The following is a 15,771-nucleotide window of genomic DNA, read 5'->3' as shown; positions in this document are numbered from 1 at the left end:
TGTCCCCCAATACAAGACTGCAGTGGTCCCTAGACCTATCATCACCATGGCCTCCTCTTGAATAAAGTTTGCCTTACCATCTATAAAAAACAAAACAAAACAAGAACAGACAAAACCAATTAATTACAATCCAGGGGTATGGCTCAGACAGCATTTACCTAGCATGTGCAAGGCCCCAGTTTCATCCCCCAGCACTGGAAAAACAACAACAAAAAAGGGAAACAAACAAACAATTATAAAAATGCTGTTTTATGGTGTACCAAGTGAAAAATGGTGGTCTCTCATTTATGGCTTCTATAAACATTAAAGACTTTGAACACCTCAAGCCCTAAAAATACCATTTTATTCTTTAAAAAAACCTTACATTGTTTTTTAAATAAAATATATATTTTTTTAGTTATAGATGGACACAATATCTTTATTTTATCTTTATGTGGTGCTGAGGATCGAACACAGTGTGCATGCGAGGCGAGCGCTCTCCCTCTGAGCCACAATCCCAGCCCAAAAAAACCTCACATTCTTTTGATAAATGTAGAGAGAGAGAAGAAAAAAACTCATAATTGCTTTAAAAAGCCTAATATGTTTTATTTCCTTTTTTTTTTTTTTTTTTTTAGATGCAGAAATGGAGACTTAAAGAGGCTGAATAGTTTGCTCAATATCATAGAGCTAGTAACTCTTGGGGCTGGGATTTGAACCCAGGCAGTCCCGCTCTAGCATTGGAGCTACCACTTGTCACACCAGTGTATCAGGTGTATGTGTACCTCTGGCCAATTAGCCTTTCTGGCTGGCAAGATCTCACCTGTAACTGAACTCCAGGGAGAGAAGGCTATCTTTAAAGGTTCCCATTTCATTTTTCAGTTTAATTGTTAGAAAGTCCTTCATTATATTGAACTAAAATCTGCCTCCCCAAGGCTTCCATTGATCTTCACAGTACAAATTTAATCCCCCTTCCATACAAACGCTCTCACACAGATGTGTGCCACCCCGCCCCCATGCCTCTTCCTGCACATCGTTTGTGGGAACACTGGAAATAGGCCCTCTCATGGTTCCGAGCCCCCAAAGCAGCTGAGGCCAAGGGGAGGCTGGATGGAGCTTATGGAGGGGGTGGAATGTTAAATCAGGTATTGCAAATAGCTCCCAGGCAATATTTAGAACCGTGGGCAAGAATTTCTTGGGAACTAGCTGAGTGGTCCTATCATCCCTGAATTATATGCCACTCTGTATCATAGATGTTGCTATAAGATGTATTTGGTCCTAAAATTGGGGAGCACAGTGGAATAGCTGTGACTGTGATCCTCTGATTTATAGCTGAATCTTTATTCCAACTTAATGGGGTTCCCTAGGAAAGGGAATCATGTGCAAAAAAATTAGTGAGGATGAGACACAGAAAGACATAAAAATGGAGAGGATGAAGGACCTGAGTGAGATGGAAAGCCGTGCTGCAGCAGGAAAGATGGCAGCAGATAAGGCAAGGAGATAAATGAATACCTTGGTCTGGATATGAAAGAGCTGGAAGTGTCTGTCTTCTCCATTGATTACATAATAGAAATCAGAACACTTAAGAAAGTTGCCAGGTGGATATAGTACTAAAGCAACCAGGCCAGCTCACCTCGAGGGCTTCATGGAAAGGAATGAGAAGAAGCACCTTTGACAGCAATCTTTAGCTATCTTCTGTCCCTTTCTCCCCTCAACTACCAGCTTTCAGTTTGACTATGGCACCCAATGGATTCATGGCCTATTATCTATCCTTTTGTGGTCACATGGCCAAGAATTTCCAAAAGGTCAGCAATGATGACAGCCCCAAAACTTGGTAGAACCCAAATCCTGACCCCAACCAAAGATCTTTGGAGAAATGGCAAAGATATGCAATAAAATAAAGATGCCTCTGTTGTGCTAATTGTGTGTTCAAACATCCATTCAAAGACACGTGGGCCAGGCCTGTAGCTACAGTGGTAAGCAAGACCAACTCAGTCTCCATGTCAGGCTAATCAAACTCATTGTGCAAAACTCTGTGTTAGCCTGAGCTGGTATGAAGCTCTGATCATCTCAGCCTCCTTTTAGGACTTTTAGAAAGGAGATGTGGAGGGTGAACATTTTCTCTGCATTTGGAATAGGATGCTGCTGGCTGGATATTAGCTCTGCCTGTGTTGGCTCTCTTCTTGGAGATGTGAGGTGTACAGCTATGGGGGTGGGGGTGTAGGGTGCTTCTCAGAGGAATATCCACGGGCTCCCCCCACCCCCATTCCACTGGACAATTCCCCTTTGTCTAAATTTGGATATTGCTCTCTAATGCACAGAAGCTAAGAGTAGCAGTGTCGGCCTCTCCTGGAATATGGGGCCAGGCCTTTGAGCAGACAGGCATTCCTCATCTTCAGTCTCTCAGCATCTCAGAGCGATTAACATAACATGACACCAGGCCCATCAAGATAAGGATCCTAATGGCCACAATGGCTTCCCTTTCTTCCCCCAGTCCTTCTTTATTGCTCTGTGCTTTCCGCTCACTTCCAGCAGGGAAGAGTTTAGAAGCATGGGGCTAGGCCAGCCGTTCTGCAGGCAGCTTCCCGCAAGGCTTGTGCGAGGGCTCCAGGGACGGGAGGCATTTCCCTTTAATAAGCTTCTCACACTACATTAAAGATAAAAGGGGAAGGGAAATATTTATATTCTGACAAAGCAGCTCTTCCCTTCAGGCTCTTGTTTTATTTATTAACTTGCTCTGTCCCTCTCTGTCTCTCTCCTCTCTCTCTCTCTCTCTCTCTCTCTCTCTCTCTGTTTCAGGGGCTAGGCATTTGTGGTCCTTCTCCCCTTTAGTCATTAATTTTGTGGGTGAGTGACAGTGACAGGGGGACTTAGAATTGTTGTCAAAGAGACGGGATTGTAGGTGGGTGCCATTCCCAGGGGACACAAACAGCTGTTTCTCCATCCTCCTGGGAGCAACTTCCCATTACCACTCTTATTATATAGCACCTGGATGGTGGAATAGATCACACTGGTTAAGTTATGTCATTTTTAAACGAAGCTGTGTCAGTGGGCAAATTGTCAAAGGTATGGTAACCTGGGTGGGTGGCTGTGTGCCAGGGACCTCTTTGACCTCCTATTTTATGACACATTTTCTTCTCTCAACAGAGATGATCCCTTAAGGAGGCTTATTTTTTCCCCAGCTAATCTACCCAGAGCCAATAAAACATGGGTATGCTGTTCTGAATCTTGATTTATCCTTTTGCAATGATTATCGTTAAAGTTTCAGACCACCTATTATTCTAAAGCTGTGGCAGGTTATTAAGGAGTTAATCCTCTGCTCCCTACCCACCACTTACCCCCTTTAAGGAGTCTGCCTTGATTAGTGGAGGCAGGAGGACAGGAGAGGTTAGGTTCTGCTCGGTTGGCTTGGGTAGTAAGTACCTGGGAGTTGAAGCTTCTGCTTTTTGGTAATTTCTTTTTCTTTTTAAAAATGACACATGATCATCACTTAAAAATTCAAGAACAAGGAAAGCAACAAATGACCTGCCCATCTGTGGAGAAGCAAAGGTGGGTCAAGAGCTCAGATTTTGGAGCCTGCATCTCTGGGCTGAATCCTTTAGCTCTACCATGTATTAACAGCAGGAGACAGTGCTCAGCCTCAGTTTCCTTACCAGTAAAATGGGGGTGATGGTAATATCTTCTTCTTAGGAATCTTATAAGGATTAACTTTGTAGATGCATGTATAATACTTAAAATAACTTGTAAGAATCAGCTATTGTTATTATTACCATCCAAAAATAACCAGTGAATAATACTTGATACATATATTCCAGATGTGTACATATACCGTGTGTGTGTGTATGTGTGTGTGTGTGTGTGTGTGTGTGTGTGTGTGTGTGTGTGTGAAGGGAGAAAGAGAGCAGACAACAGAAATGATCTTATAATAACATGATCATATTATTTATGCTTTTAAAATTAGTAAAAGCATTAGGTCTAGGTTTATCTGAACAGAAGAAAGGAATCACATAATATTAATGAACTTGAAATATTATAACTCCTGAATGACAAGAAATATTCATTTCTAAAATATCATTCCAAGGTCAAAAAAAAAAAAAAAAAAAAACAGATGATGAAAACCAATGGAAGGGTCAGGTGCATGGTTGGATTTGACCAGTTGCCCTGTGATGAAAAATGACAGTGCTCTCAGGCTTTTTCCTGTTGCTTCTATGATTTTTAATTTGTTTGGGTCTATAGCATCTGCATTCTGATTTGCATCTGTTTATTTCTCCAGAGGGTAAGTCCTCACTCGATATTTAATTGGATTCAATGTTTACTGCTAGTCTATGTTTCTGGATAAGAGAGTCTATATGATTAAGTAAATAAGAAGGTTTTAGTAAGTGATAAAGAAGGTCTGTGTTAGTTGGTTATATATGTAAGTTTTTTGAGCAAGTAATCTTACAGAAATTAAATAGCTGGTTAAACAAGAACTGTTGTTTTAGAGAATTATGCTATATTATTTCTTTAAAAGCTAAATTGGTTAATATAAAAACACCAATGTAATTGTGGTGCTATTAATGTGTTCATATCTTCCACTTATACAAGTCTGTAAGGTAGAAGCTTTAAAAGAGCATTATATCAAGCTGGTGTTCTAAAGTTGTATGGTAATTTTAGGCTTAAAAGAAAAACATGTTGGATATTTATTTATATCATTTGTGTTCTATAACTAGACTTGTTATCAATAAGATATGTAAAGTTCTATGTTACTTTTTTACACTAAGATACAATTTAAATGTATGTTTAAGTTAATGAGAGCCTAATCTGTGTAAAGGTTTTATTGCAAAACACAAAAGTACTTTGCTACTTTTCTACAAAAGGTTAAAATCTTTCAGTTTTTCTTTAATTCATGTTTTAGATGTGATATTATACTGTGTTAGTTAATATTTTTGTAAACTTGAGCAACAATTTATGTAGGCTTTATAAAATAATGTCTAAAAAACAAAGATCAGCTTCAGAACTATAGTACTTAAGATTTATGAAGAGCCCTGCCTTACCTGAGATAAGGCTCTGTGTCCTATCTTACAACATGTAAAAATGACTATGAAAGAAGTAGGCCAGATTTCAGTACATTTAAAGTTGTGTCCAAAAGTTGGTTTTTGTCAAGATTACTAGGATCTCAAACCGGGGATTATAATGTATAACTCTGCCAAAATTCAAGGTAGCTATTACATGAACTAAATATGTTTTTACTCTTATTAATTTTATTTTGTAGTTTTCTTATAAATGGTCTAAAGATTGCCTGTTAATGTTTTGCAGAGGTACTAATTTAAGAACACACAACCTGGTTGATTTAAGATAACTCATTATCACCTACAGGATAGAGAGATAGGCATTAAAGCCCAGTACTCTTAATATAAGGCTGTTGAAATTTATTTGCTGGATGTTTAAGATTTAAGTTTTAAAATTAAAGTTAAGTTAAAAGGGCCAAGAAAACCAATATTTGGCTCTTGCCCTCTGAGTCAGTCTGAATCCAGGGAACAGGGGACTTCTCTAAAGAGCTTTGCAACTCTGGGCCTCATAACCTCCCGGAGATTGGAGAACAGAAAGCCAATCAGTGCATTTGCTATGAAGAGGAGGATCATCAGAGAAGGGAGACATCCCTGATGCTTCCAAGGGAAGCCACATGGTCAAGCAAGGCCTAAACCCATCCTAGCGCAAATGGCACTAGCAGAACTGAGAAGCTGCTGTAAAGTTTCCCCAAGACTCCCAGAGAAACTCAGCTGACTGTTAACCATAGATAGAAACAAAAGTCAGTTTGACTTGCTTCATCTTAAACACTTAGCAAAGACAGTTAAAACCAAAACACAGCTATTCCTGGGCATTTAAAATAATAATAATAGTTAAATGTAACTTCCAAGCATAAGTAAACTGGAGGCTACAAAAGAGATTCTTAGGCAGGAATGCCTGATAACTATTAAAAAGGAACTGCCAGAGTAGTTTTTAGTTTAAGGCCTACAGCTAGCTATTTCTAACCTACACAGGTAGGCTTGGTGTTTGCTAGTATGATTATCCAGCCCTGAGTAACAAAATTAAAGGTTTCTCTATTAGACACAGAGGTCATATTAGAAAAAGGATTTTGCAAGATCAGATGACATTAAATTATTAAACTGTATCTTAAGGGGAAGGGCATCTGTAACCTTAAAAGTTAAATATTGTGTTTACATCCCTGACAATTCTGGCAATGTGACAAATATCCTTAAAGATTTACATGCTCAGACAGAAGCCATGTCCTCACCAACTTTGTCATGGGAACAATATCTTAGCTCCTGGTTCTCTGTTAACTTCCTGGTGGAAAACATTGTTAATCTCTGTCTTTGACATCATACTCATTGTCATATTCCTGTGCTGTGGCATTTATTTTGCATCAATTTGGTTCCAGTACTAATGAATTCTTATTTCTCTTATAGGCCACCCATCCACTCAAATGGCCCTCCAGCCTATTACTTCTCAATCGGACTTCTATCATGGACCACTCCATAGACCTAATTTTTAAAGGGGGACTCCAAACTGCTTGCCCAACATGGTCCCCTTTCAGCTTGAAGAAGCCAGAATGATCTTTGCTCCCTTTCCTTACAGCAGTAAGGAGTTCCCAAAATTAGAGGGGGGAATGAAGCCAGATTTAAAGTTAGGTAGTCAGTGTAGTTAGGTAAATCGGGTCTAATATTGAGTGAAATCTAAATGGAGGCCATGTTGAGAATGAATTCCTGGAAAAGTAGAGCAACTCTCCTGGAATGTTAATGAAGTCCAGGAAAAAGCCCAAGGCCAAGGTCCATCCCAAAGAAATGTTAATGAACAGCCAACTTGAAGATGCTGATTCAGAAGTGTCCAGATTACTTCTTTGGCCCACCTGTGTCCCAACCCTTCAGGCTTTCCCACCTACATTCCATCACGGAAAACTATAAAATGGAGAGACAACCGCACTTCCATGGATTCCATCTCTTGGGTCCCCTTCTTCCTCCAGGAGAAGTCTTTTCTGCTGTCCTTTAATAAACTTCTAATTTTCCACTCTGAAAATTAAAAAAAAAAAAAAAAAAAGAAAAAGAAAACCAATGGAAGGGTCGGGTGCATGGTTGGATTTGACCAGTTGCCCTGTGATGAAAAATGACAGTGCTCTCAGGCTTCTTCCTGTTGCTTCTATGATTTTTAATTTGTTCAGGTCTATAGCATCTGCATTCTGATTTGCATCTGTTTATTTCTCCAGAGGGTAAGTCCTCACTCGATATTTAATTGGATTCAATGTTTACTGCTAGTCCTTTTATCAAGGCTTTCACTTACTAATTCTCTAATTTGGTCAATTTCTTGACTAGCTGTATTTAATAGTCAAGTAGTTTTTTTTTCTTGTCTTTTCTGCCTCGTTGGGAAGGGCCATGGATGCTTCTTTCCTCCAGTTCTGTCACAGTAGAGCACATCTATCCTGTTCCCTCTCTGCTCGGAAGTACTGCGTGCCCAGTGTAACCTGCTGGAACCCTCTGCTTCCTGTCAGGACCTTGGAGGCACCCCTCCATCACCTTCTGGCACTGTTGCTGTTAGTCGGAAGGATAAAGCCGGCAGAATGGTTTCCTTTGGTTGGGTCCTGGGTTTTCATGAATGCTTGAAGAATTCCTTCTCTCTTGTGTTTTTTTTTTTTTTTTTTTTTTGTACTTGGGATTGAACCCAGGGGCACTTTACCACTGAGCCACATTCCCAGCCCATATACATATATATTTAATATTTATTTTTCAGTTTTCAGTGGACACAACATCTTTATTTTATTTTATGTGGTGCTGAGGAACGAACTCAGCGCCCCTCACCTGCCAGGCGAGCATGTTATCGCTTGAGCCACATCCCCAGCCCTTATTTATATTTTTTTTGAGACAGGGTCTCACTAAAGTTGCTGCAGCTGGCCTTGAACTTGCAATTCTGCCTCAGTCTTTCAAGTCACTGGACTTGGCAAGCATGCACCACCACACCCAGCCTTGTTCTTTGGTGCTTTACTACTGAGCTATATGTCCTTTTTACTTTTTAAAATTTTGAGATAGGGTCTCACTAAGTTGCCCAGTCTAGCCTCCAACTTGCAGTCCTCCTACCTTGGCCTCTAGAGTAACTGGAATCACCAAAACTGGTGAAGAATTCTTAGAAGTCCTGTTGATGGTTTTCATATCAAATTTCCCTAGTTTTAGAGTGGATTTTTTTAAATATTTATTTTTTAGTTATAGATCAGCACAATATTTTATTTTTATGTGGTGCTAAGGATCGAACCCAGTACCTCAGGCTTACTAGGCAAGTGCTCTACCTCTGAGCACAACCCCAGCCCTAGGGTGGATGTTTTAAATTTGTAGGTTCAAGTGTTCTTTGAGACTGGAGGAATTTTTTTAAAAAATTATGTTCTCAAATATTTTTTCTCTTTTCTTTTGGGTGTAAAGAGGAATTTCCTCTTTCAGAAAAAGATGCCAATTTATCCTTTATTTTGATTTCTTTGTGTTTGCTTTAGTCCATGTCTTTCCCTCTGTTTAACTTTGATTAAACTCAAGTATTTCCAGATATGTTTCACTTTTCAGGCTGGTCTTTTTGTGCCTTACCTTTTTTCTTATTCATAGGTGATGATGTTTTGGTTTTTCTCCCCGTTCACTCCTCATACTGGTTTTTGAACCTAGGGGATCTCTAACACTGAACTACTTCCACAGTCTATTTCAGTTTTTATTTTGAGACCGGGTCTTGCTAAATTGCCCAGGCTGCCCTCAAACTGGTGGTCCTCCTGCCTCCTCAGCCTCCTTAGTTGTGGATTACTGGTGGGCATCCCACCACACCGGGCAATGTTTTGGTTCTTGATTGTTTCTTTAGATGCCCGATTTCTCCTTTTATTGCATTCTTTCGTTGATTTTTTCTAGTTTATTGTGTGTTTGCCCCTGAGGGTCACCAAAGAAGCAGAGAGATTTTCTCACCCCTGACACCAATAGTGAAGCTTGAACAGACACAGAAGAACTCAAATAACCATCAAAGCCCTGTGTAAGTTCAAGATGGGTAATGAGACATCAGGTGCTGTATGTTGAGAAGGTGGAGCTGGAACAAACTGGTGGCTGGGGTGTTCAAAGACCTGAGATAGAGGACTGAGCAGCATTTCAGTGATGCTCTGTTCTGTGGAGGGTTGGCAGAAGAAGGCAGGTGGTGGAAGGTGGGCATCACAGTGTAGGTGGGAGCCACACTAGGCAGGGTTCATTGGGCACAGGGTTTGGATTCTCAGGCTTCACATTACCTGGGTTCCAGTTTTCATTCTATTATTTGCTAGCTATGTGACTTTAAGCCAGTACTTGATCTCTCTGAACCTCAATTTCTTCTCCTCTAACATGGGAATAAGACATTTCCCATTGTTAACAAAGATTAAATGAGATAATACATCTAAAAAGTAAAGCAATTAGTGCATTGTAATAAGTGCTTAGTAAGTGGTGGTTTGTAGAAGCCTTGAGTCCCTAAATATATTGTGAGGTCCTTGGGGGAAGGGATTATATCATTTATTCCTCATTGTATGCCTCATATGTAGTAAAATGATCAATAAATATATGGATAATTTTACTGTATCAATCACTATAGTTCATCGAAAGTAGCAGAAACTAATTCAAATTGGCTTAAACTAGAATGGGTAGCCTATAGCCTGTAGGTCAAATCCAGTCTACCACCTGGATTTGTATAAGCCATGAACTAAGAATGGTTTTTATATTTTAAAATGTTGCTATAGAAAGCCAAAAGAATATTCTGAGAAACTAGAAAATGATGTAAAATTTAAAATTAAGTGTCTGTAAATAAAGTTTTATTGGAACACACCAGATCATTCATTTATATATGATGTATGGCAGGGTTGGCAAACTCTTTTTGGGAAGGGCCAGATAATAAGTATTTCAGGCGTGGTGGACTATATGTCCACTGTGACAACTACTGAGCTCTACAGTTGTAACGGGCACTAACTGTGGGAGAGAATATCTGAGGACAAGAAATAGTGAAAAGTGGAAGGACTTGTAGACAGGAAGCCAGCTGTCCTGGGTCTTTGGATTGATTTTCACCCATCAATGTTAGGATTTTGTTCAATTGCTTCAAATTCTGAGTCTGATGGTCTGGGAAACAAAAGAGTTGGACCAGATTTTGAGTCCCTCTTTTGGTATCCCAATTTAATACTGAAAGTGTATAGAGCAGTTAGAATACTTCAATTGCAGGCAAGAGAAATCAACTCTAGTTGTGGCAAGAACTCTAGTTCATTTAAGCAATAAAGAAATGCAGGCAAGGGCTGGGGATGTGGCTCAAGTGGTAGCGCGCTCGCCTGGCATGGCTGCGGCCCGGGTTCGATCCTCAGCACCACGTACAAACAAAGATGTTGTGTCCACCAAAAAAAAAATAAAAATAAAAAATAAATATTAAAAAAAAAAAGAAAAATAAAAAGAAACGCAGGCAGGATTCAGAAATAATAGGAAAGCAGGAAATATAGGCTTTAGAGAGGACAGGTACCAGTGTAGGTCCTTGGGTGCAAGCACCAGGAATCAATGGTAATCTCTTCAGGATACTTTCACCTCTGACCATTTTCAAGAACATTCAAGATTGAAATTCTGATGCTATGTTTCTCGAGTCATGTAAAAGAATTGGCTGTGATTATATCCAACAGAGAGCCAAAGCCAGATGAGAAGCCATGACTTGGAAAAAGGGAATGGAGGTCAAGCAGGCAAAAATGACAGAGGTTACGACAGTGGAGGGCGTGGTTATATGCTAGACCCTGTAGCATGGGGAGCCAATGTTTTTTTTTCTTTTTACATATATATATTTAGTTGTAGATGGACACAATATCTTTATTTTTATTTATTTTTATGTAGTGCTGAGGATCGAACCCAGGGTCTCATACATGCAAGGCAAACACTCTACCACTGAGCTATAACCCCAGCTCACCCAATGTTGGTTCTTGAGTCATTAACTCACTCTCTTAGCAAATAGTTGCTGAACTGTGCATTGCATTTTGGAGGACACTGAAGAAGTATAATAATGACCTTTAAGAGTGGTGGGAAAGGGTGCTTGGAATTTACCCAAGAGGACCTGGGAATGGGATTGTATTTGCTTTTAATTTGAGTCATTAAACTATATCTGGGCATATGCAACTGTAGCTCATTTAGAAAGATATTAAGTAATTCTCTAATTATATGTATTACACGTGGACAGAGGATCCTGAGAAAAGTGACTTCTCTCACATGTCAAGAGGCAGAACTAAAAGCAGGATTTGACTTTCTGACTTGAGAAACTGTTCTGAACTAGCCGCCTAGCAACTGTGGCCCATTTTAGGAGCTGCTCTGACAGGGCCTTGGCACCTGGCTCTCCCTAACCATGAACTTGTCAAAGGCAGGGACTCTATGTTTCTCCCAGGGACTTGCATGGCACTGGATGCTCAGAAGACAGATATGCAGCGAGAAGTCCCCATTTACAGCTTCTATGGAGGAAGCCGAGCCTACCTCTGCTTTAGATGAAGACTTTAGCTGAGGAGTGTGGAAATCATCCCAACTCTTGTCAGCAAAGCCTGGTCTAGGGGCATAGAGAGAACTTATTTCAGAGAAGAAGAATTCAGAGACTTTTTGTAATAAGGGGTTGACCTGAAAGCTTCCTGGTGTTCAGGTTGGACAATTTATCCATCTCAATGTGCACATTATTAGTCTGGCAAATAATGAAACATTATGATCTCACAAAGCAAACCAGTGAGTGTAATTGTCTCCATTCATCTCTCCCCTTGTCTATGGGAAAAAGCAAGGCTGTGCCTTCACATTTGCTCAGAAGGAAATGTTTATAGAAATTTGTCTTCAATCAAGTACTTGTGCATGTGTGCGCACTTTGTTTAGGAAAACTCGCCAGCTCGCTTGACTTACCTTTGAAGGCTCCTGCAGGGGCCCTGACTCAGCTGTCTGGGACCCCTCAGAGGCCTGGGCTCAGAAGCCCCGGCCCACCCGGGGCCAGAGCCCGGCAAGACTAGCCCCACAGCTGGATCCTGGGACAATGGACCTCACAGGCCAAGAAATCATTTATTAAATTAAAGTGCTGAGCCTTTTTTTCTTCACCTTTACCTGAAAAGAGGGGGTTCTTATTTCTAACTTCTCTGTTTTCCTGAGGCACTTGGTTCGCCCCACCAGGCCTAGGTTTGTGGGAACACAGACAGTTCCAACTTGGGTTTCACAACAACCTACAGTGTGGACAATTACCTGAAGGCCAGTGCACAGCTCCTCAAAATTAAAGACACCTCAGTTCACTTTGGCTTAATAAATCCACATCACCCCACCCTGTGAGGAATGGGGGGGACATGCTGGGAAATCAGACTATGGCTTGTCCTATCTTAAGGTTGGCTCCTTTGGAGATTATTTTGGGTTGATTCATCACTATTTTTCTTAACTCTGTGGCAGAAATACGGTGTTGATTTGTTTGAAGAAAGTTTTTTTTTTCTTTTTTTTTTGATTATATCTCACAGTGAACCAGCCTTCTATATATCTCTCCCAAGTTCTTCCGTGGCTTGTTATCGTATCCACATAACTACTGTTCTACTCTTGTGTTCCCACCCCCTTCACCCTTACCATGTCATGTTGATCCCCTCGCCTTGCTTGTGCCAGTCAATCTGAAGTATTAGTGAAAAGGCCCAGTCTAGACTGACTTCCTCCATGCCAATTCCTATTGCAACCCCAGTGGGCAGTGAAGATCTTACATTCACATAGAAGAACTTTCTCGTGGGTCACCCCTTGGCTACACTTCCCTTGAAATCCAAGAGATTCTCCACCTCTGATTTCAGCTGGACCTCATTTTTCTCTGAGTAGCCACAGAAATTTAGAATCGCACCAATTCAGAGCAGCGGTGAGGGGTATAACCAGAAATGTTCAGACACAAGGTTGGTGGCAGTGTTGATAGTCACCAGCATCCCCTATGGGACTTGATTGAAAACAAATTTCTCATCCTAAGAGGCCACCCTTTGGCTTACTCTGTGGGTTTTATCTGAGATATTGCAAGATCACTACTTTTGTCCCCTCCCTTCCACACACACACCTAGTACTGGGGATTGAGCCCCAGTACTTTAACACTGAGCTGCATTCCCAGTTCTTTTTATTTTATTTTTTTATCTTGAGATAGGGTCTTGCTAATTTGCCCAGGCTGATCTCTAACTTGTGATCCTCCTGCCTCAGCCTCCCAAATCACTGGAATTATAGACATGTACCACCATACCTGTTTTCTTCTATTGTGTGAGTGTGAAATATTATCAGAAAAAAATATTTCTCTACTTTTACGTATCTCCAGAAAATATTAATAAATTAGATTATGAATTTATCTTAAGTTTTATAAAGCTCTATTCTGTAGCTGGGATTACAGACATGGACAACTATGCCCAGCAAGATTGCTATTTTTTTTTCTTTACTATTTTCTTTCTTTACTTTCTCTCCTTTTTGTCTTAAAAAAGTTCTTAACAATTTTATGTCAAACTCTTATTTAGAGAGTGATTCAAATACCAGACGCATACAAAGAATATGTAAAGTTTCCAAGAAGCTTTGGATAAAGAGCAGAAGTTCAGACGGGACCCACCCAAGGCTGCGGGTGCAGTCTGCAGCCAGACCCAGGGCTTGTCAGCTCCCGGTGCTTTGGCAGGGAAAAGGGTTTGAGCCACTGGCCTGTGGATTCCCCAGGGTAAGGGAAGCCTGCCGGAGTTCAAGGGAAAATGAAGAGCCCTGGAAAGAACACATGTGCAGCTGATGGCAGCACTTTCTCTGAAGCTGAACCCTCTGACACTCCATCGCTTGGTAATTAACATTCTGTGCAATGGGAGCTTTCTGTGAGAGCTCTTTCCTGGAGGAAGGTTGTGGGGGAGGCTTGGAGAAAAGGGGCAATTTTCAGCAGGGATGAACCTACAGAAGAGAGAGCTTCAGAAAGCAGGGCACTGGAGGACTATTCTTTGTGCAGTGTTTTGTTGATCAAATAAAATGCTTTACCAGAGCCTGATTCCAATTTATCTTTGTTACATCAGAGGACAGTCAGCTCCTATGTTGTGAGAAAAAGGGGAAAAGCACCCAAAAACTTGCTCCAAAGCTTATAAATGACTAGGATCCTTTAATTCTTTTGGTTGCACCTAAGTTGGTGGACACCAAATATCCCTTGAAACTCTTCAGTGTCCAGAGCCCTGCTTGCAGCCGGGGCAGTGAGATGATTAAAACTTACCCAGGGGCTGCAGACAATTAAAATAATGATGTGCAGCTTCACAAACTGGCATGAGTAACTTGGGTGATACCAAAGAGAGAAGGAGGGTTTTTTAACTTCTCTAGTAAATCATCTTTAATGAGGACGCTCTTTGCATTTCCTGCCATTCTTTCTACTTGTGAAATAAAGCTTCCAAGATCTGTTGATGTAATCCCTACAGGAACACAGTCCCCAGGCAGGATGGCCTTCTGTCCAAAAGTCACGTTCCCATCTTGTCCCCCTTGTTTCTCTTGAACTGAAAAGGTCAGCTTGAAAGACGGATTGCGCGTAACCTTTGCAATTTCCATTTGATCCTTTAAGAAAAGAGAGAAAGATTAAGTTTGAATTGTGAGAAATTTCAATGCTTGCTTCACAGTTCTTTCCTTGTGATCAGGGGTGGTATGTTTTCCGACCTCTTGGGGAGTCTGATTGCTTAACTAAGGCTCATTCTGTGCTTGCATCAAATCTGTGTTGAGGGCTGGGATGGAAACACAGCTGTTTGATGGACCACCTGTTTGCAAAACAGTGAAACCTAAAGGAGAGTTTAAAAAGATTTTTTTGGGGGTAGTGGGGGGTTGGGGAGAGAATGTAGCTAGCTCTGGCAAGGTAACATCTTAAGGAGGTAAACTAACTGAATTAGAAAAAGTAGATTCAATTTTCTTGAAAATATCCTTTGTTGAAACAATTAGGGGGGAAATGCTTGGCATGGTGCATTTTAATGAAACGAAGACTGTATGGGGATAGGGAGGCAATTCCCTGAATCTAGCATGTTTGTAGTAGCTAATGTTTGATGTTATGGCTCATGACTATACAATATATACATACTCTACATGTTACAGATAAAAGCCTTCTACTGCCTAATGTAGCCCAGGGATCAGCAAATAAATGAACAAACGATGTGTTTACAATGTTGTTCTTAAACCACTAACTTGTCCTAAAAAACTGCCACCACTACCTTGACCACCAACAAAATCTCCAACTCTACCAATAATTAGTTCTAAAAGCAAATCTTCATCTTATCATTTAAACATATCATTCAACATGCTTATTGTTCCTAATTACTAAAGATTAGCCAAACTGTTAGGCTAGAAAATGACATATCAAGATTGACACTCTTTACAAAAACATGGCTCATTTTCAAGTGTGTATGCACATGTATGTAGAATCTTGTTCTCTTACCTCTAAAACAGCCCTGTAAGTTCAGCACAGAGCCTGTATCCAGCAGATGCACCTAACTGGATCTAATGTATTAAACATCTACCAGGAGTGGGAATCAAGATTATCCTTGAAAAATACTTTCCGGGCTGGGGATGTGGCTCAATCAGTAACGTGCTCGCCTGGCATGTGCGGAGTGCTGGGTTTGATCCTCAGCACCACATACAAATAAAATAAAGATGTTGTGTCCACCGAAAACTAAAAAATAAATATTAAAAAAAAAGAAAAATACTTTCCATGGCCTACTTTAGTCAGTCTGAGGATACCCTTCACTAAATCCAACATAGCTACGTTTTTCTCCAACAAAGAATCAGATTATGAATTTGTTTTGTTTGT

The 15,771-nt window shown here is 40.5% G+C and overlaps 1 long non-coding RNA gene across 13 annotated transcripts in view; it reads left to right on the top strand.

Annotated features, from left to right (window-relative positions):
* Positions 1-13,978, top strand: part of LOC120893095 (uncharacterized) — a 29,481-nt gene extending 15,503 nt beyond the window's left edge. For 9 of the 13 annotated variants that reach the window (XR_013424254.1, XR_013424255.1, XR_013424249.1 and 6 more), the window contains one exon: positions 615-9,812. This is a non-coding gene — a long non-coding RNA (uncharacterized LOC120893095). Of the gene's footprint in view, positions 1-614; positions 9,813-11,187 lie in introns of those variants that run through there. The other 4 variants (XR_013424256.1, XR_013424253.1, XR_013424257.1 and 1 more) reach the window with 4 other exon arrangements.
* Positions 13,979-15,771: the final 1,793 nt, after the last annotated feature.

The sequence above is a fragment of the Ictidomys tridecemlineatus genome, chromosome 7 (assembly GCF_052094955.1).
Source record: "Ictidomys tridecemlineatus isolate mIctTri1 chromosome 7, mIctTri1.hap1, whole genome shotgun sequence".
In the NCBI taxonomy this organism is placed as follows: Eukaryota; Metazoa; Chordata; class Mammalia; order Rodentia; family Sciuridae; genus Ictidomys; species Ictidomys tridecemlineatus.
Note: the sequence above shows the minus strand (reverse complement) of the source record. Positions and strands in the feature narration are given on the sequence as shown.